Below are 22,994 nucleotides of genomic sequence, written 5' to 3'. Positions count from 1 at the left end.
AGGTTTAGCTTGTACTTGTGTCAAAGTTCCCTGAGGTATTGCTAATGAAAACAAAAAGGCAATATATGTCATTGTAATAAACCATCATTTTGCTTAAAATAATTTCAAAATGAGTATTTTAGCCCCATGTGCTACATTTCTGACCTTAGTTTCCCCAGGTTCTTCTCTGTCATTATTTCAGCTATTACAAGTCAGGGTGAATTAACCAAGGTTATGTCTACACCAATGTGTTAATTATCTGGCTTTGTTGATGGCTTGTTGAAATTGCTTTCATGTGGCAGGTTGAAACACAGCAAATTTATAGTAGGGATGGCTGTCCAGCATTCAAAGCCTTCTTTATGTATACTTCTTTTCATAGGAAGACTATGTTTTTTAACATTTAGAAAATATACTCTATTTAACCTTATTTTTAAAAATAATATTGCACAACAGAAGTATTATTGTTTAGAGATCCTAGAGGTTTATGGCATATAACATAGACTGTAAATTAAGGTTCCTTAATCAAGGCACAACTTCAGTTGTCAGGGGCTATTCTGTGCTTTATAGGGTGGGTAGCAGCATCTCTGGTTTTTACTCACTAGATGCCAGAAGCACCTTTCTTTCCACCAATTGTGACAACTAGAAATGTCTACAAACTTTGCCAAATGTCCCCTGGGGGAAATTATTATGGAGGATTGAGAACCACAGCTCTAAATCGTTGTTTCATACAGGTTTTATTATTTTGCCTCATCTATGTTACCCTTTGATGTGTTTCTATGACATAGGTAGTCAAATTTTAGCTAATTTTCCGCTAAGAAGCTTTTCTCTTGGATGTAAAAAATACATTTTAACTTCTGTGGAAAATGTGCCTTGCATTACAGCTTCCTGTATCTTGTTTAAGTCCTCTTGATTACAGGTGGATTATGCTGATTCAACTTGTTGGACCAAATGTTTCTGTTAAGAACAAAACAATAAATTATTTCTAGAAGGTAAAAATGTTTGTATTGGACATTGAATAATATTTGAATTGAGACCCAGAATAAAACTCTTGTAGTGTGGAACTTCCTATATTGATGTACCCTTATCTCTTAATAGAAATATTACATGTCATACAAATCTCACAGTTTTAAATATAGTAATAATAGAAATCATTATAACAGCGGCAGATATTCACCAAGCACTGATTGTACCTAGTAATGTACAAAAGCTTCACTTAAGTTGAGTCACTTAATGCTTACAAGGGCCTCAAAGCAGGTACTACTGTTATTTCATAGAGAGAGAATAAAGAAGCTTTAAAAAATGTTCAATCACCTACCCAAGTCAACTATTACTCAAGGTGGGTGCCGTGAGTTGAACCAAGGGTTTCTGACTCTTAAAGATGCTGCTTTCAACTCCTGTGGAATTCTTCCCACCTCTTTCAGTTCTTCTCTATTGCATCTCCTCAGGCTCACCTCTGTAGTGCACTCTGGACTGACCTTTAACTGCCAACATCTGAATCTCTGCCTGAGGGAATTTTTGGTGTTAGGGACTGCCCTGCCCACACTCAGAGCAGGTCAGAAGTTCCAGAAAATCAGCACCCACCTTGGCAACTCTAACTACTGACTGGTGGGAGTTTTTTAAATACCTTAACTCCTTCAACCCTAAGCTGAGATAACTTGAGGCTGTTCTATACTGAACTGCAAGATTCTACATCAGCATTGAGCTCCTTTTGCCCATGATGATAGATAATTTGTTTGACAATATGCCCTTTATTAACTGCCTTCCTTTTCGTTTCATTTACCTACCCCCTTCCAGTGTTTCCTGAATCACTTCCCAAATAATCTTCTTGTAGTAGAAACCTTACCTCAAGGTCAGCTTCTGGAGGAATCCAAACTAAGCTGGTTTTCTTTCCAAAATGTGCTTTGATGAAGAACTTGCTTGATATATGGTTGATGTTGAACCCATACTAGAGTTCCACATTGATCAGCTAAAAACTTAAAATTTTACATTTTTTGTAGAGTGTTAGACCAGCAGTTCACATATTTTCAACCAATGTATTACAGTGAATTTCTCATGTTTTAAAAATTTATCAGTTTACTACTTGGAGTGAATTTCCAGGTTGAGATTCAGAGAGAACAAAAACAGGTGGAATCAACAGTCTTCTTGAGTTGAAGGGATGGAACTGGAAGTTCAGGGAGGTCAAGTCAGGAGAATTTGCAAAGTACTAGACAGGAGAGAGCTGCATAGAGGAGGATAATCCAGAGATTTTTGGCAGAGAAGTACATTAACACAGTTGTAACTGTATTCTATATGTTTAAGAAACAGTAGGAAAAATTGATTATATTAAGAAATGGAAAAGATCTTATATATATTGTCCCAAAACTTGTACAGGTGGATATTAAAATGTTGGAAATGGAAAATATAATGAATGAGATTAATGACAGATTAAATGTTGCAGAAGAAACTATTAACTTGAACTTGAAAAGGTAGCAATACAAACTATTCAAAATGAAACACAGACAATAGACTGAAAGAATTGAAATAACAACACATACATACATATACATATGTATGTACACTGTATATACACGCACTATGCATTCTAAAGCAACCACTAAAATATCACTACCATGAGTTATAGTTAATAAGCCAACGCAAGAGATAAAATGCAGTAATAAAAGGCATTTGACCCAAAAAATGCAGAAAAAGAGAAAAAGAATATCAAGGAACAGACGGCAAAAATGGCAAACAAATGGTAGGATGGGAGATTTAAACATCAGCCATGTTAGTAATCACATTAAATGTAAGCTGTCTAAAAACTCTAAAGACATAGATTGTCAGTTTGGATTATGAAAAGTAACATCAAAGTACATGCTGCCTATTGAAAACCACTTTAAATATACAGATACCGAAAGCACAACCAAAAAAAGAAAAAGGTAAATTGGACTTTAAGAATTTTGCTCTTTGAAAGACACAGTTAAGAAAGTGTAAAAGCAAGCTACAGAGTGGGAAAAAAATATTTAAATCACAGATCCAATAAAGGACCTGTTTATAGACTACATAAACATTTCTTAAATTTTAATAAAAAACAGAACATTGGAATTTAAAAAATGGGCAAAAGATTTGGACAAACACTACACCAAAAATATATATGGAAAGCAAATAAGGACATAAAAGGATGATTAATTTAGTTATTAGAGAAACGCAAATGAAAACTACAATGAGATGCCATTACACCTCTATTAGAGGATCTAAAGTTAAAAAGAAGATCCATAACAATTATCAGAAAGGATGTGGAGGAACATGACTCTCATACACTGTTGGTGAGAAGATAAAATGGTGCAACCGCTTTGAAAACAGCTTGATAGTTGTAAAAGAAGTTAAACAGGCCAAGTGCAGTGCCTCACACCTGTAATCCCAGTACTTTGGGAGAAAAAGGCAGGTGGATTACTTGGGGTCAGGAGTTTGAGACAATCCTGGTCAGCATGGTGAAACCCCATACCTATGAAAAATACAAAAAATTAGCCAGGCATCATGGTGTATGCCTGTAATCCCAGCTACTTGAGAGGCTGAGGCAGGAGAATTGCTTGATATATTTGATGATTTTGTTTATTAAAAAATAAGTCTAGGGGGGTGTGCCTAAGATGGCCGAATAGGAACAGTGCCAGCCTCTGGCTCCCAGCATGAGCGACACAGAAGATGGGTGATTTCTGCATCTTCAACTGAGGTACCGGGTTCATCTCACTGGGGCCTGTTGGACAGTTGGCGCTGGTCTGCGGGTGCAGCCTGAGCAGCCAGAGCTGAAGCAGGGCGAGGCATTGCCTCACCTGGGAAGCACAAGGGGGAAGGGAATTCCTTCTCCTAGCCAAAGGAAATTGAGACACACAACACCTGGAAGATTGGGTAACTCCCACCCTAATATTGTGCTTTACCAAGGGTCTTAGCGAAGGGCACACCAGGAGATTATATCCCACACCTGGCCTAGAGAGTCCCACGCCCACGGAGCCTCCCTCACTGCTAGCACAGCAGTCTGAGATCTAACTGCAAGGCAGCAGCGAGGCTGGGAGAGGGGTGCCCGCCATTGCTGAGGTTTAAGTAGGTAAACAAAGCTGCCCAGAAGCTCAAATTGGGTGGAGCCCACCACAGCTCAAGGAGGACGGCCTACCTCTGTAGACTCCTCCTATGGAGACAAGTCATAGCTAAACAAAACGCAGCAGAAACCTCAGCAGAGGTAAGTGCCCTTGTCTGACAGCTTTGAAGAGAGCAGTGGATCTCCCAGTATGGAAGTTGAGATCTGAGAACAGACAGACTGCCTGCTCAAGTGGGTCCCTGACCCCTGAGTAGGCCAACTGGGAGACATCCCCCACTAGGTGCAGACCAACACCTCACACGATGGGGTACACCCCTGAGAAGAAGCTTCCAGAGTAAGAATCAGACAGCAACACTTGCTGTTCAGCAATATTCTATCTTCTGCAGCCTCCGCTGCTGATACCCAGGCAGATGAGGTCTGAAATATACCTCAAGCAAAGTCCAACAGACTTACAGCTGAGGTTCCTGTCTGTTACAAGGAAAACTAACAAACAGAAAGGACACTTACACCAAAACCCCATCAGTACGTCACTATCATCAAAGACCAAAGGCAGATAAAACCTAATAGATGTCTACAGAACTCTCCACCCCAAATCAACAGAATATACATTCTTCTCAGCACCACATCACGCTTGTTCCAAAATTGACCACATAGTTGGAAGTAAAGCACTCCTCAGCAAATGTAAAAGAACAGAAATTATCACAAACTGTCTCTCAGACCACAGTGCAATCAAACTAGAACTCAGGACTAAGAAACTCAATCAAAACTACATGGAAACTGAACAACCTGCTCCTGAATGACTACTGGGTGCATAACGAAATGAAGGCAGAAATAAAGATGTTCTTTGAAACCAATGAGAACAAAGATACAACATACCAGAATCTCTGGGACACATTTAAAGCAGTGTGTAGAGGGAAATTTATAGCACTAAATGCCCACAAGAGAAAGCAGGAAAGATCTAAAATTGACACTCTAACATCACAATTAAAAGAACTAGAGAAGCAAGAGCAAACATATTTAAAAGCTAGCAGAAGGCAAGAAATAACTAAGATCAGAGCAGAACTGATGGAGATAGAGACACAAAAACCCTCCAAAAATCAATGAATCCAGGAGCTGGTGTTTTGAAAAGATCAACAAAATTGATAGACCGCTAGAAAGACTAATAAAGAAGAAAAGAGAGAAGAATCAAATAGATGCAATAAAAAATAATAAAGGGGATATCACCACTGACCCCACAGAAATACAAACTACCATCAAAGAATACTATAAACACCTCTACACAAATAAACTAGAAAACTTAGAGGAAATGGATAATTTCCTGGACACTTACACTCTCCCAAGACTAAACCAGGAAGAAGTTGAATCCCTGAATAGACCAATAGCAGGCTCTGAAATTGAGGCAATAATTAATAGCCTACCAACCAAAAATAGTCCAGGACCAGACGGATTCACAGCAGAATTCTACCAGAGGTACAAGGAGGAATTGGTACCATTCTTTCTGAAACTATTCCAGTCAATAGAAAAAGAGGGAATCCTCCCTAACTCATTTTATGAGGCCAGCATCATCCTGATACCAAAGCCTGACAGAGATACAACAAAAAAAGAGAATTTTACACCAATATCCCTGATGAACATCAATGCAAAAATCCTTAATAAAATACTGGCAAACCGAATCCAGCAGCACATCTAAAAGCTTATCCACCATGATCAAGTGGGCTTCATCCCTGGGATGCAAGGCTGGTTCAACATACGCAAATCAATAAATGTAATCCAGCATATAAACAGAACCAAAGACAAAAACCACATGATTATCTCAATAGATGCAGAAAAGGCCTTTGACAAAATTCAGCAGGCCTTCATGCTAAAAACTCTCAATAAATTAGGTATTGATGGAACATATCTCAAAATAATAAGAGCTATTTATGACAAACCCACAGCCAATATCATACTGAATGGGCAAAAACTGGAAGCATTCCCTTTGAAAACTGGCATAAGACAGGGATGCCCTCTCTCACCACTCCTATTCAACATAGTGTTGGAAGTTCTGGCTAGGGCAATTAGGCAAGAGAAAGAAATAAAGGGTATTCCGTTAGGAAAAGAAGAAGTCAAATTGTCCCTGTTTGCAGATGACATGATTGTATATTTAGAAAACTCCATTGTCTCAGCCCAAAATCTCCCGAAGCTGATAAGCAACTTCAGCAAAGTCTTAGGCTACAAAGTTAATGTGCAAAAATCACAAGCATTCTTATACACCAGTAACAGACAAACAGAGAGCCAAATCATGAATGAACTCCCATTCACAATAGCTTCAAAGAGAATAAAATACCTAGGAATCCAACTTACAAGGGATGTGATGGATCTCTTCAAGAACTACAAACCACTGCTCAGTGAAATAAAAGAGGACACAAACAAATGGAAGAACATACCATGCTCATGAATAGAAAGAATCAATATTGTGAAAATGGCCATACTGCCCAAGGTAATTAATAGATTCAATGCCATCCCCATCAAGCTACCAATGAGTTTCTTCACAGAACTGGAAAAAACTGCTTTAAAGTTCATATGGAACCAAAAAAGAGCCCGCATTGCCAAGACAATCCTAAGTCAAAAGAACAAAGCTGGAGGCATCACGCTACCTGACTTCAAACTATACTACAAGGCTACAGTAACCAAAACAGCATGGTACTGGTACCAAAACAGAGATATAGACCAATGGAACAGAACAGAGTCCTCGGAAATAATACCACACATCTACAGTCATCTGATCTTTGACAAACCTGAGAAAAACAAGAAACGGGGAAAGGATTCCCTATTTAATAAATGGTGCTGGGAAAATTGGCTAGCCATTAAGGAGAGAGCTGAAACTGGATCCTTTCCTTACTTCTTATACGAAAATTAATTCAAGATGGATTAGAGACTTAAATGTTAGACCTTAAACCATAAAAATCCTAGAAGAAAACCTAGGTAATACCATTCAGGTCATAGGCGTGGGCAAGGACTTCATGTCTAAAACACCAAAAGCAACGGCAACAAAAGCCAAAATTGACAAATGGGATCTAATTCAACTAAAGAGCTTCTGCACAGCAAAAGAAAACTACTGTCAGAGTGAACAGGCAACCTACAGAATGGGAGAAAATTTTTGCAATCTACTCATCTGACAAAGGGCTAATATCCAGAACCTATAAAGAACTCAATCAAATTTACGAGAAGGAGAAAAACAACCCCATCAAAAAGTGGGCAAAGTATATGAACAGTCACTTCTCAAAAGATGACATTCATACAGCCAACAGACACATGAAAAAATGCTCATCATCACTGGCCATCAGAGAAATGCAAATCAAAACCACAATGAGATACCATCTCACACCAGTTAGAATGGCAATCATTAAAAAATCAGGAAACAACAAGTGCTGGAAAGGATGTGGAGAAATAGGAACACTTTTACACTGATGGTGGGACTGTAAACTAGTTCAACCATTGTGGAAAACAGTGTGGCGATTCCTCAAGGATCTAGAACTAGAAATACCATTTGTTCAACCATCCCCCTACTGGGAATATACCCAAAGGATTATAAATCATGCTGCTATAAAGGCACATGCACATGTATGTTTATTGCAGCACTCTTCACAATAGCAAGGACTTGGAATCAACCCAGATGTCCATCAGTGACAGACTGGATTAAGAAAATGTGGCACATATACGCCATGGAATACTATGCAGCCATAAAAAAGAATGAGTTCGTGTCCTTTGTAGGGACGTGGATGCAGCTGGAGACCATCATTCTCAGCAAACTATCACAAGAACAGAAAATCAAATACCAAATGTTCTCACTCATAGGTGGGAATTGAACAATGAGGTCACTTGGACACAGGAAGGGGAACATCACACACTGAGTCCTATTGTGGGGAGCAGGGAGGGTGGAGGGATAGCATTAGGAGATATACCTAATGTAAATGACGAGTTAATGGGTGCAGCACACCAACATGGCACATATATACATATGTAACAAACCTGCACATTGTGCACATGTACGCTAGAACTTAAAGTATAATAAAAATAAAAATAAAAAATAAGTCTAGTTACTGCAGTTAATAGTACCTGAGCACAAACCATTAGGTCACTGTGAAATGGGTGAGGGGAGGGGAGGGGTGTAAGGGTGAGGAGGCAGGAAGGACAGATTATAAAGGGGCACATTTAGGGGCACAAAATAAATTATAAAGGGACTTCTTAAAGTCTAATTTACCTTTCTCTTTCTTTTTTTTTGGTTGTCCTTTTGTTGTCTATATATTTAAAGTGGTTTTAAATCGGCAGCATGTACTTAGATATTACTTTTAATAATCCAAATGGACAGTCTATGTCTTTAGAGTTTTTAGACAGCTTACATTTAATGTGATTACTATCATGATTGAGTTTAAATCTCCCATCTTACTATTTGTTTGCCATTTGTCTGTTCTTTGTTATTCTTTTTCTCTTTTTCTGCATTTTTTGGGTTGAATGCTTTTGATTCTATTTTATCTCTTGTGTTGGCTTATTAACTATAACTTGTGGTAGTGATATTTTAGTGGTTGCTTTGGAATGTATAGTGTGTGTATTTACAGTGTAAGTATATATGTATATTTATGTATATGTATGTTATTTCAATTCCTTCAGTCTATTGTTGGTGTTTCATTTTGAATAGTTTGTATTGCCACTTTTTCAAGTTTATTAATAGTGTCTTCTGCAAGATTTAATCTTACATTAATCTCATGCATTATATTTTTTATTTTCAACTTTTTAATATCCATCTCTACAAGCTTGTTTGGGTATGGTGGATAGATTCATGATGTTAATGGTGGTGATGGTTTCATGTATACACACATATGTCAAGACTTATAAAATTGTACTGATTAAACATCTGAAGTTTATGTCAATTATCACTCAGAAAACTTGTTTTAAAAGACATAATTTTGAAGGAATCTGTGCAGAAGCCCTCTAAATTTATACCATCTTTTGTAATTGTCATGTTCACATCAAATTCAAGGGTATTGGTTTTATAAACTCATCTTTATTGAGTCTTTACAAAATATTCAAATAGTTTTCAGCAAATCAACTTTTTTTTCACACTCAAAATACATTGTTTAATGTAATATAATTCAGTTATCTAATTAAGAAAGCAAATGAAAGTGGCGTATGCTGTATTTGGAACAAACACAATCAATATGTGATAAAAATCCCAGCTTCTCATTGGAGGAAAAGTTCTGGGTCAATTAGAACCTGATTTAAGGTGTCATCTGCAGGCCAGCAGCATCAGTATCACCTGGGAGCTTGTTAGACTCTCTGACGCTGCCATGGATTAACTGAATCAGGTTCGCTGGGTGATTCCTATGCACATTAAAGTTTGAGAAATATTTTCTTTGGGAATAGCCTACTAGTTTTGAGAATTGAATGTGTTAGGGTGCTTAGGCAATACATTTTTTTTTTCCTCATGGAAATAAGAGTTCTTCAATTTCAAGCATCAGCCAAATAAGGCATTGTTTACATATTTTTTACTGTTATAATTTTTATTTTTCATATCAGGTTTTCTGTTCTTTTCTTTTCCTGTTTGAAACTGGGTCTTGTTTTGCTGCCCAGGCTGGAGTGCAGTGGCATGATCATGGCTCACTGCAGCTGTAACCGCCCAGATTCAGGCAATCCTTCCACCTTAGCCTCCTGAGGACTACAGGCACGTGCCACTATGCCTGGCTAATTATTATTATTATTATTATTATTATTATTATCATTATTATTGTTGTTGTTGTTGTTGTTGTTGTTATTTGTAGAGGTGAGGTCTCACTATGGTGTCTAGGCTGATCTCAAACTCCTGGGCTCAAGTGATTCTCCCACCTTGGCCTCCCACAGTGCTGGGATTATAGGCATGAGCCACTGTGCTTGACTCATATCAGGCTTTCTTGAGGTATGATTGACACACATTAAAATTGATCAATTTTATGTGTACAAGACAATGAGTTTTGATAAATGTATAGAATCCTGTAACTATGACTTTTACAGCCAGGATACAAAATATTTCTATTTCTTCAAAATATTTCCGTTTGCCCCTTCACAGTCAATCTTTTCCTCTAATCCTTGGCCCTTGCTAGAATTTCATATAAGTGGAATTACCTCATATTTCATCGTTTTTTTATTGTTGTTTTGTTTTGTTTTTCACTTAGCACTTGCTTTTGAGATTCATCCATGTTGTCCTATCAACAGTTCATACCTTTTATGGATGCATAGTATTCCATTGTATAGATGTACCTTATAGTTGGTGGTGGAAGGCAGGCCTGAGACGTGTTCAGGGAGCCTAGAAATACTCATATGACCTTATATGGTGCAGAGGCTGCCCTGACTGTGACCTTAAAAATTGGCAAAAAGTTGGAAACATGATCTAGTGGTTGAATCCTTACCCTCCAAATCCAGGTGATAGTCATACTTCAGAAAAGGATGCTGACCAGCCCATCCACTCTATCACAGAGCCCTGACAATCCAGACATTTCCCTGAAAATTTGCAAATCTTCTTGTCCCTTTCAATCAGGACATCTCTAGAGGCACAGCCCTTCCCCTGCTATAAATACAGTGCTGTTTGGAGAGGAAAGTGTGGAGGGAGAGAGAGAACAATTTACCTTAATTGCTGAATATTTGCCTAATGGTCTTCAAATGTTATTGCCTATGGGCAAAGCCAGTTGTTTTTCTTCTTCCTTCTACCTGTGTGTAGAGATACCTGTAGAAATCAGGCCAATGACTCAGAACATCACACGATATAAATTTTGGAACAATTTGTTTCTAATAGAATTTATTTTGGAAGGTTACCTGAAAACCCCATATGGTTATTTCTTGCTTTTAACTGACAATGCTGACAATTAAACATTTTAAACCTATTGGTATATTTTATCATTTTAGAAAGGTTGCATCTTGTTTTTATTATTAATTTTAATTGGGAAACTGAGTCAAACCTCAAGTCAGGTTTGACTAAAGTTTTATTTATAGTTACTTTTCCTAAATATCCTCCAGTAGTGATTAGAATTAGCCACTGGACAACCATATCAGAACTAGGAGCTAAAACAAGAAGGATGGAAATAATCAAAGAGGATTTGCAAATGATTAAGGTACTGAATTTCAGGTGTGCCTTCAAAAAATTAATTCCCTCTTTTTGCAAGCCGTTGCATCTCATTTCACCAGGTACCTTGCAAAGTATTCTTGATGAGATGCGTGCTTCGTGGGAATCACTCTTTCCCCTGTATTTGGGTATGCTTACTTGCAGGCTCTCAAGAGATTTACTTAAGATTTTCAGCATTTCTGCATTAGATATTTTTAAAGAGAAAAATAAAATCCAGGGAATATAGCTTCTGAAGTGGAAAGTCTGAAACAAAAACAATTTGATGACTGTCACAGACAAAGCTGCTAGAGCTCTAAAGTATAATGCAAGGTTTTTATAAACTCCAAGTTGTAGGTTACTCTTTGCCATATAATAAATTAGTTCTGAGCCTAGAAGTGCTTTAATCTGAAAACTTCATTTGAGGAAAAAGCAGATAATTTGAAGGTATTGAATAGGGTACACACACACGTATTTTTCAGTGTATATCCATACATGCATACATAGCTCATTTATCACTTGTTCAACAAATATTCACCAAATTCCTACGATGTGCCAAGCCTAGGCTCTGCCCTTTATTGCCTGCCCTATGTTTTAGTGGGGGAAAACTTAAGTAATTAAAACAAGTATTATGATTACAGTAGTGCCTGGTAGCACAGAAGCATATATCAGGAGGAAATAGTTTCATTTCGGGGCCAAAGACCCAGTTGAAGAAATGATGTTTCACTATATTATTATTGTGCAATGTCTTCATCTTATTTAACTTCCAACACCTTGCAGAGCTATGCAGAGAGCAGTTCATGGCTCTGCTTTTTGTTCTTGTGGCACAGAAGTCGCCCATCCTGGCTGGGCATGGTGGCTCACACCTGTAATCCCAGTACTTTGGGAGGCCGAGGCGGGAGGATCACGAGGTCAGGAGATCGAGACCGTCCTGGTTAACATAGTGAAACCCCATCTCAACTAAAAATACAAAAATTAGTTGGGTGTGGTGGCGGGCGCCTGTAGTCCCAGCTACTCAGGAGGCTGAGGCAGGAGAATCCCTTGAACCCAGAAGGTGGAGTTTGCAGTGAGTGGAGATTGTGCCACTGCACTCCAGCCTGGGCAACAGAGCAAAACTCTATCTCAAAAAAAAAAAAAAAAAAAAAAAAAAGAAGTTGCCCATCCTCTCTATCTGTGTCTGATTTAAAATTCCATGGGAAAAACATCTGAGAACTAGAAGATTTTATCAGGGGTGAGGAAAGATCATAATATTGAAGCCGTGTATGGAACATTCACTTTCTACCAGCCATCTTGTTCTGTGCTTTACAGAAGAGTCCCATCCTATACGCATTTTATGTACTAGCTGCTGTCCCCCATCCCCTCTTGAGAGAAGGAGATAGAAAGAAGAATGTAAGCAGCATAGGTGATGCTGCTAGCTCTTCTTCTCAGTGAACCTTGGTCCCAGAGAGATATGTCTTAGGAGACTTGACACATTTCTTGTGGCACTTTCACAGTTTGAGCATCTTGCTGAGAACAACTGTGTATGATTTCTAGGATTCAAATGGTGTTTTTTACCCTATGCAAACCTTCACTTTATTTTTTATTTTAGAGACTTAATATTTATAGTTACTTTTTCTAAATATTTTCCTAAATATTTAATATTTATAGTTACTTTTCCTAAATATTCTCCTGTAGTGATTATAATTAGCCACTGGATAGCCATACCAGAATTAGGATTTCAGTACTATAAAAAAGAAAGATGAAAATAATCAAAGGGCCACCTAGACTAGAGTGCAGTGACACGATCATAGCTCACTGCAGCCTTGAACTAAAGCTCAAGCAATCCTCCTGCCTCAGCCTCCTGAGTAGCTCAGACTACAGACATGCGCCATGACACTCGGCTAGTTTTTTATTTTATTTTATTTTTTGTAGAGACAGAATCTCACTATGTTGTCCAGGCAGCTCTTGAACTGTTGGCCTCAAGTGATCCTCCCACCTCAGCTCCCCAATTGCTGGGTGAGGTGAGCCACTGTGTCCAGCCAGCTTTCACTTTATTAACTAACTTTTGAATGCAGCCTTGCTGTTCATACTTCATATACTTACCTTATCTCAGTTTAACTTCCAGCTGTACTATGAGAATAAGACATGTGTGATTTCCATCTTAAGGGACAGTGGAAATGAAACAGAAGTTGAATAACTTGTCTGCATACCTTTAAATGACATAGTGAAGATTTACGTGCCATGAAGATTTATGTGCCATGTGCTCTGTATGACGCTATCTTTCTGGTCGTCAGCAATTTATTAAGGAGCGCTGAAGGTTGTTTGGAAGCCTGACAAAGACTGATTTAAACACCGTTGGAGAGAGAAAATCCAGAGGGAAGGTGTCCATTGATACCATTTTAGGAAATGTTATCAGAGAAGCAATGCATTCTATCTCTGTTTTGAGAGAAACTTTGAAAGAAACAGAGAGATCTCCATGTATCTTGGGTGGATGCTTGGGATACTGTGGCTTGACTGAAGGCAGGGCAGCTGAAGCCAGAAGCCAGATAAATTATAACAATTCTGAGCCTGAGTCACTCTCCCAGGCCATGGGCGCTCCATCCAGATGCAGAGCTGTTGAATGATGGCTGCCCCTGCAGCCTGGCTTCCCACCTAGCTGCAGTTTGAGGCAGCAGGTTCTCATTATGCTTTATTCTTTTTTTGAGAATGTGTTCTTGAAATTGAATTAGATTTGCTTCCTTCATACCATGTGTTGATTTTTAAATGACTTCCTGGTGGGTTTTCCTCAAGATATTCAGCCATGATGCAAAGGTTCTCAGGGTAAAATGAAGTATCCAACCCAATGAGAAAAAAATGTATTATTTCCTTACCTTCAAGTTTAACTGGAAGATGCTGCATTTTGAGCAGTCATGATCTTTATTTCCCCAAATGCTTTTGCTTTCCCTGCTGGGATGGCCTAAGTCAATTAGTGTCCTCTGCCTGAGGTATTATTAGTCTTCATTCCCAGAACAAAGAAAATTCATACCATCATCCAGGAAAATTGCCGATCTTCTTGAAACTGTTGCATTTTCCACGGGTACTGAAATGTACTCTCCATGGGAGATTTGGAGATGAAGGTCGGGATTCCCTATAAATGTATCCCAGGGATGTTGCTCAGAAAGTTATCTCTTTCCTTTAAGTTCTTGAGAAGGAATCTGAATTGGTAATGCTTCTATTGTTGTTCATTTGTTTATTCATTCATTAATCCATTCAACAGATATATATTGACTGTCTGCTGTGTGCCAGGCACATAATAGAAAAAACAGACAAGGACCCTACTGTCATGGAAACTGCATTTCAGTAGGGGGGACAGACAAATAAAAAATCAAATAGAAAGTATATTAGATAGTGGTAACTACTAAGGAGAGGAGGAATGGGAATGGAAGGCTCGTTGTTTGTGTGTGTAAGGCCATGTGGGCTGCCCAAGGGATAATGACAATTTAGAGGGTTTCCAGGGAAAGATTTTCTCCTAATAGTTGAAAGAACTGAGGGATTTCTGGGGGAAGGTTTTCCAGCAATAAAAATAAGTGCAAAAGGTCTGGTGTGTCAGGAGAATAGCATGGAAAATCAGGTGGCCAAAGCAAAGTGACCAGACCAGGAGGGAACGCAGTAGGAGGTTAGTTCAGAGAGGTGATGGAGTGAGGTATGCCGGTTAAGTAAGGATGTTGGCTGTACAGAGCTAGATACAAAGACAGGGGAGTTTTGAGCAGGTAAGAGACATAATCTCATTGTGTTTATCAGGAAGGCTGTGGCTACTGAACTGAAAATGTGCCAAAGGGTGACATCAGTGGAGGCAGGGAGGTTGTTTACGAAATAGGTGAAAACATCCAGGCAAGAGATGGTATTGGCCTGGATTAATTAAATTAAAAAAACAAAACAAAACAGAAGGGCTAGGTGATTGAAGTGATTTAAAGTATTATTTTTAATGTTAAATGAAAATGATTCTATATTTCAGATTTACTGTTGCAATCTTGACAGCTAAAGTTTTCAAAAATTGTATGCAGATTTTACTACATAAAGTATTAATTAAGAACCTACTAAATACCCAGCTAAATGGTGGTATTCTAGAAAGACTTTGGAACAAGTCACTGTAATCTCATTGGATAAACTACAAAAACAATATTTGCATGTGTGTGTACACATTCTAGTTTAGAAAATATATGAACTGATCAGATATTTTCAGTACAGATTATGCTTAAATGCTTATCTTAGAAAATATATGAACCCATCTTTTAGTACAGATTATGCTTAACTGATTGTAAGAAACTAATATTTATTGAACACCCACTGGCTACCAGGATCTATACTGGGCATTTTACATAAGGAAACACATTTAACCTTCAAAATGACTCTATAACAGCAATTATCAAAATTCTTGGTTTCAGGAACCCTTTAGACTTTTAAAACCTATTGAGGACCCCAAAGAGCTTTTGTTTATGTGGGTTATATATAACCATAGAGATAGATAGATAGATAGATAGATAGATAGATAGATAGATAGATATTTACTGTTTTAAGAATTAAAACTAAAACATTTAAAAATTTATTGATTCATTTAAAATAACAGTAATTAACCCATAACCCGTAATATAAAATATATGTTAATAAATAAACTATATTTTATAAAAATACTGTAATTTATACATTTTTTAAATGTGGCAAGAGCAGCATTGTTTTAATATTTTTCACAAATCTCTTTAGCATCTGACTTAGAAAATATCTAGATTCTTGTATCTACTTCAACTTTCAATCTATTGTGATATGTTGTTTTGGTTGAAGTATATGAAGAAAATCTGGCCTCATGTAGATATGTAGTGGAAAAGGAAGGAGCATTTTAATATCCTTTTCAGATAATTGTGAATGTTGTCTTTTGATACTAAGTTAAAACCCAAAATGTAGAAGTTTCTGGAAAGTTAGTTGCATTGTGGAATCAGAGATATATTCATTTTTTACTCTCTTAACTTGAAATCTACTGATTATCTTGCACATTGCCTATGCTTAAGGTCGTAACATTACACATTGGTCATTTGGAAAATGCTGGCTCACTGAATTATGCAGATCTCCAAATGCTGACACATTCGTTATATAATATATGTTTTAAAAGTCATGTGTGTTTCTGTCAACACCAATCTCATCAGAAAAGCCTTTACATATTAGGAAGCTGTCAAGCTGCTCACACTGGCAGATGTAAGTTTTCCGAAATTCCAATTTTCACTTAATGGATCAAATTTTATCCTTGGCAACAAATGCTGTCAGTTGCTATCATTGAAGTGACATTGAAGCTGTCAGTTGCTATCTTCTTTCATTTTCAAGAAAATGTTTACCAAATACCCAAGTCCCAATAATCATAGTTTATCTCTGTCATTATTTCAGGTAAAATTGGTGCCCTTTGATAAAGGCCAATAGTTCAGCTTACAACTCAAACAATTGCCCAAATACTTTTTCTTGAAGCAGTCATTATACTTCAGTGAACAGCAGAAGTGTTTTATGTATACCACCCAGTTTATCACAGAGAATATTAAAAAGATTAGCACTGAAGGGACAGGATTTAATATGATTAATCACTTTTACTCCTTCATTCAGCACAAATGAACTATCCCCCTCCTTCCATCTCTTTCCTCTACCTCTCTTTCTGTTTCTCCCTCACTACAAGCATTAAGTGGTGAAGAATACAATGATCCCTAGTGTAGCTGGGTGCCACTGCCTGGATTCCGGCTGAGGCTGAGGTGTCAGCAGTTTTATCTGTCATTGTTTTTGCACCATCAATGCAAATGCCAAGACAGTGACAAGGGCCAAACAATAATTTAGTGTTATTGTAAAAACGGTTTTGTTGTTCCAGAATCCCTGATAAGATCTGAGGATATTCCTCCCCCTTCCTGCTCCATAGACCTGTAGACTACACTTTGAGAACTGCTGCTGTATGTAATATGTGTTTTACAAATGAAGAAACTGAATCTTAGGCTAAGCAACTTGTGTAAGGTAACATGGTTTGTCAGGAAAAAAGACAGGACTCTAACCCAGGCCTGTCTGACCCAAAGTTTGTCTGGAAACTTGGTCTCCCCTCCTCTCCTCCCCTTCCTTACACACACGCATGCATACACAATGGTAGACTTTATGGAGAACTTTCGAGAAAGTGTAAACTTGATTATTCAAAAGGGCACAAGGATCTGGGTGAGAAGAATAAAATAAGCTCAACTGTGAGGACTGAAATGAACATGATTTATGGGGCAAATAAATAAAGACTCAGACTGAAGTGGAGTCTCCATTTGACCATTTCTAGAGAAAATGATGGAGAGGAAAGGTGGGTGAGTTGATGTCAAAGTGACGAGTCTGGCCTTGATTCAAAAGCAAATAGTTTTAGATTTTTAAACAGATCACAAAATTATAAAAGTTACATTAAACTGACATTGGTAGTGAGTGTATCACCAAAAGAAAGAGAACAGGGCCCGAGAAAATCTTGATCATTCAGCAAGCAGTAATGGCTTAAGCCAGAGTGAAAGGAGAGAAGAATCAGAAAAATACGGCAAAGAGAAAGCACCAAAAGTGAGGTAACTGGTGATGGGGAAATGCAAAAGAATATGATCCTGAAGGACTCCCAGCTTTCATGTGTGAGGCTCCAAGGGAGATATGGTATCTTGCAGAGACTGATGATGTCTGGAGGAGACTATGCTGTTGACATTGGTGAACTGGTGGTGATGTCCACCTAGCCAACTGAAGTGCAGGTGTTCTAAAAGCAATTCACATGTGGCACTGAATGGAGTTTATAGTAGATGCAAAGATGTATTCCCTGAGAGTGGGTGACTGAGGGCTTATCATGAAAGATCCCTGCTGTTAGGATGGAATGAAGAAGAACCAGTGTAGGAGAAAGGGGAATGATTTAAGAGGCAGAAGATGCCCCTTCGTAGTACTAGCAGCAGCAGCAGTTGTAGCTGTAATCATTACAGAGCCATAGTAATAGGAATAATGATAATGGCTAACGCTTAGTGAGACCTTATTCTCCAGGCTTGACATACAATAGATTTTGAATTCTCAGAACAATTTTATGAGTGAGAACAGGTTTCTGTTTTTCAGATGAAGAGAACATGACTTAGAAACATTAAGTAATTGATATAAGGTCATACAGTTAGGAAGTGGCTGAGTCAGTCCTGGATCCCCAATCTCTCTGACTCCAGCACTTCTCCATCTTAATGCAGCCTTAGGGAAACCAAGGAGTGGAAATGTTCACAAAGGGCTGTGTAAAATTCACAAGTTAAGTTGTAGAGTATGAGAACTGAGGAAGATCTTTTTTTTTTTTTTTTGAAATGGAGTCTTGCTCTGTCATCCAGGCTGGAATGCAGTGGTGCGATCTTGACTCACTGCAAACCGGTGCCTCCCATGCTCAAGCAATTCTTATGCCTCGGCCTCCCAGGTAGCTGGGATTACAGGCGTGTGCCATTATGCCTGGCTAATTTTTGTATCTTTACTGGAGACAGGGTTTTGCCATGTTGCCCAGGCTGGTCTCAAGCTCCTGGCCTCAAGTGATCAACCCACTTCAGCCTCCCAAAATGCTGGGATTACAGGCATGAGATACTGCATCCAGACTTTTTTTTTTTTTTTTTTAAGATGAAATCTCAGTATGTTGACCAGGGTGCCAGACTGGTCTAGAACTTCTGGCCTCAAGCAGTCCTCTTGCCTCAGACTCTGAAAGTGTTAGGATTACAGGTATGAACCACTGCGCCTGGCTAGGAAGACCATTTTAGTAGGACCAAATAAACTGGTAGCCTCATGTGAGGTCTCTGTAAATTGATGATAGAAGCATTTGGCAAGAAATGATGACTGTGCCTAAGGAAATGAAGGGATCTAGCAAAACCAGTCTGTATATGGGAGAGATTTGTGAGTAAAAGGAAAAAACTAAAATGGCTTAAAGTAGATATGGGTTAATAACTGAAGTGATTAAATTTTAGTTGAAAAGAGGCTTAAGTTAGCTGAAATGGATAGGAATGATGTCAGGTGACAAAAAAGAAATGAATTTTCATGTTGGTTTGATGAGCAGTGAATACGGGAGAAGCAGGTCAGGGAAAATAGGATTCAGAGTGCAGATGGAGGAAGCAATTTCAGCTTTAAGTAGTGGCCCTTCCCTGAAATAGCAAGAAATGTGAACAGTAATTATTATAGAGGCTATTATTTATAATTTGCTAAAATCAATAGAAAAGTGGCTGGGAATTCTAGGCTAGTGGTCTTGGTGAATTAAAGAAAGATTAGGATTATCTCTTGTCATGAGGCTAAAAACTAAGCTTGAAAATCTCAGGGTTGGAGGAGGATTCAGATGTCAATAATTAGGTTATATGACTATATTACGATGAATTATTCCATCACATACTTTTAAGGGATTAGTCATTTAATAGACATGAATTTCATCAATCTTTCTTGTCTTTTCTTTATATACTAGAAGGAACCCTAGTTGAAGCAGCAGGAGCCCTGCTGGTTGTTTCCGGGCACTATTGTGTGCCCAGAACCTAGCCAATTGCCTGATATATAGCAAGGGCTCAAAAATATTTGTTGTATGAATTAATGAATATACTTCAACTCAGCCATTTGATACTAACTTTCTCTTTATGCTAGCTCTACTTTCTCCTCACAATTGTATAAATGATTTTTTTCTTTGCAACCTGTAAAATGATTTTCATCTTTTTCAGTCATTATAATGGCCCTGTGACTTAGGAACATTGTCATTATACCTATTTTATAGATGTGGATACTGACTCCCTCACCCAAGGTTATAGTACAGTGTAGTTGTTTAGAGCCTGGGCATTGTGGTCAGATAAACCATTCTGAGCACCAGGTCTGTCATGTACACGACACATTATTAAGCTGTCTTCCTCTGGCAGATTTTTTTTTTTTTTAACTTCACCTAGCCTCAGTATTCTCATCTGTACAGAAGAGATATGAAACTGTCCTGCGGGCCAGGCACAGTGGCTCATGCCTATAATCCCAGCACTTTGGGAGGCCAAGGTGGGCGGATCACAAGGTAAAGAGATCGAGACCAACCTGGCCAACGTGGTGAAACCCCATCTCTACTAAAAATACAAAAATTGGCTGGGCATAGTGGTGCATGCCTGTATTCCCAGCCACTTGGGAGGCTGAGGCAGGAGAATCCCTTGAACCCAGAAGGTGGAGGTTCAAGCCTAGATCAAGGTCTCGCCACTGCACTCCTGGGTGAGGCAGAGCGAGATTCCATCTCAACAAAACAAACAAACAAACAAACAAAAACGTCTTGCACGATGAGTGAAAAGATTAAGTACCATAGTGGCTATAAACTACATAACACAAAGCTGAGCACAAAATATGAACTCAGGCAGTGTGATATATTGGTGAGAGCACAGACTCTGGAGCCAGAGAGCCGGGATTTGAACCCCTAATTGCTGCTGTGTGATCTTGGACAAGTCACTAATTATTCTGTGTCTCAATTTCCTTATCTGTAAAATATGAGTAATAATGAAGATTAAGCAAGTTAATACATGTAAAATGCTTAGAACAGTGCCTGGTACATATTAAGTACTATGTGAGTTTGTTCATAGGTGATATCTATTGAAGTTGGGAGGGTCACAGTATCAGTGGGTAGTCCCCCAGTTTCTTCTTGAGCATTGATGAATTAGCAGGTAACTCTCCAAATCTTACTTATATTATTTACTTCTGCCTCACTTTTATCATATACTTTTAAGGGACCTGCTAGTTAATAAACATGGCTTACATTTTCTTTTATTTCTTGTTTTATTCTTTGTTGTCCAGAAGGAGCCTCAAAGTGTCTAGTGATCAGCAGAAAAATAGAAGAATCAAATATTTTCATATTCTGATGATTATATTCTCTGCCTCGTTCTTAAAATGAATTATTTTTCCTGAATATCAACTTTTTAGACTCCTCTTCCATCTGTTCCCTGCCCCCCCCCATTCTCAATACTAAGAAACCTGCTCCCATGTCAAAACCCAAAACCAAAAGTGATTTCCGTGTAGACATGTGAAAACATCTTATTGAAATGCTCTCAGGTTAACGTCTTTTTGCAGATGACTTTTGCTCCATCTCTGTGGGTTTGACTCACGGGTCAAAACATATGATCGTTATGTCAGCTTATCACTATCAACGGAATGAATAGAGTCCATGTTCACAATTGCTACTTTCAAAGCGAATTACTCAGGATGAAAATCTTTGCAGGGTTGAAAAATAGATAAATATTCTCAGCAGGGAACAAAGGTGGGGGTGATGAGTGTGTCATATGGTTGATTTAGTTTTGTTTGCAACTTTTCTGTAGAGAGACTTGGAATGGAAGGGGAAGGTTTAGAGTCAGAGGACCCAACAGAGGCATTTGTTGTGAAAATCTCACTATATAGTATTAGAGGCTGTTCATGCTAATCGAGGTGGTATAACTCCCTTGATATTTGGGGCCCCAGTTTACAGAATAATAACATTTTTGGAGCAAAAGGATTTTAATGTAATGGGTCGTCCTGTGTTGAAGAGATGGTACATTGTTATAGACCACTACCGAAACTGCAATTTTCCACAAGTACTACCAGAATGTGACCCAATAAATTCAAGGTCTGAAAATCTTCAAGATTTGCAACCTCTCTGCTGAAGTCCTTATTTAATTCAGAAACTTTATTAGAGATTTGTGATGTACCAGACTTTATGCCAGGCAATAAGATGAATGGAAAGATGGTAAGAAAAGCCTGGAGAGGGATTTCTGTCTGCCTAGGGAGCCAGGTAAGTGAACATTTGTCATTGTTCACTTAACTACAGGCCAGTGCTAGGGAGCAAAAGGTCCTGGGACTGAAATAATGAAGGTAAAAAGAGGAGGAATTGCGACTTTTTGAGCATCAGCGGTGTGGCAGGTACTGTGTTATGGAGTGGAGACTGAAAGGAGGACAGAAATGTGATGAATTGAGCATTGGATAGGTAAATAAGTTATGACGGAAAATTCCCACCTGGAAGTGAACACATTTAACGAATGGTTGGTGACAGGAGGGTTGCCAGTGAAGGCTGGAGGTGAAGCTCACAAGAGTTGGGTCATTATTCTGCTCACAGGCAACCATCCAAGGCTTAAACACAGAAGAAATACATCATTAGATTTGTGGCATAAAAAGATAACTCAGAGAAGCGTGGAGGATGAGTTAGAGAGGAGAAGATCGAGAGGTAGAAAGTCCAGTTAGAATGGGACTGTTTGCCAAGGCAAGAAATAATGTGAGCCAGGCGGTTGTGTTCAAGGGGCAGCAAACATGTGATTGAAGCAACAGGACTTGATAATGGATTCACGACAACCACTGAGAAAGGTGGAGAGCTGTCTGCCTTTCCCAGCACCAACAGCTTTGTGCACCTGATGGTGCAGTTACTTAAGAGAGAAGAGGAAATTAATGAGTTACCCTTTCCTGGGTGAGCAATGCCTGCAACGGCTTTAGTTTCCATCCATACAAGGAGAATAAGAATATCTACAGTCAGAGAGGTTGTGAAGATTAAATAAAATAATATGTGAAATCAGTGTGAAACAATGTTCAGGACACAATGCCTTGCAGTTCAAGTGTTGTCTTTGCTCCAACACACACACACACCCCCATGGAAAACTCTATAGCCTATAAGTCTTTGAAATCCTGCCCTGACATTAAATAACATTTTGATGCCAGAAACATACTTTTAAAAGTCCAATAACATTGCTGTTAAAATAAAGAGACAGCCAACAGCCAAGTGACTTTGAATACAATTCTTTCCCGGAATTGTAGATGAAAGTTAAAGGATGCTATGCTTTTGTAAGGAAATGGTAATGTACACTGTGTACATTTCTCTTGCCAACTATT

The 22,994-nt window shown here is 38.4% G+C and overlaps 1 protein-coding gene across 1 annotated transcript in view; it reads left to right on the top strand.

Annotated features, from left to right (window-relative positions):
* The window catches only part of SGCD (sarcoglycan delta), a 1,049,480-nt gene that overhangs the window by 96,968 nt on the left and 929,518 nt on the right, over positions 1-22,994 (top strand). Inside the window, exon 2 of the mRNA XM_023218787.1 lies at positions 20,732-20,812. The gene's annotated coding sequence lies outside the window, so the exon portion shown is untranslated. The remainder of the gene's footprint in view (positions 1-20,731; positions 20,813-22,994) is intronic.

The sequence above is a fragment of the Piliocolobus tephrosceles genome, chromosome 4 (genome assembly GCF_002776525.5).
Source record: "Piliocolobus tephrosceles isolate RC106 chromosome 4, ASM277652v3, whole genome shotgun sequence".
Taxonomy (NCBI): Eukaryota; Metazoa; Chordata; class Mammalia; order Primates; family Cercopithecidae; genus Piliocolobus; species Piliocolobus tephrosceles.
Note: the sequence above shows the minus strand (reverse complement) of the source record. Positions and strands in the feature narration are given on the sequence as shown.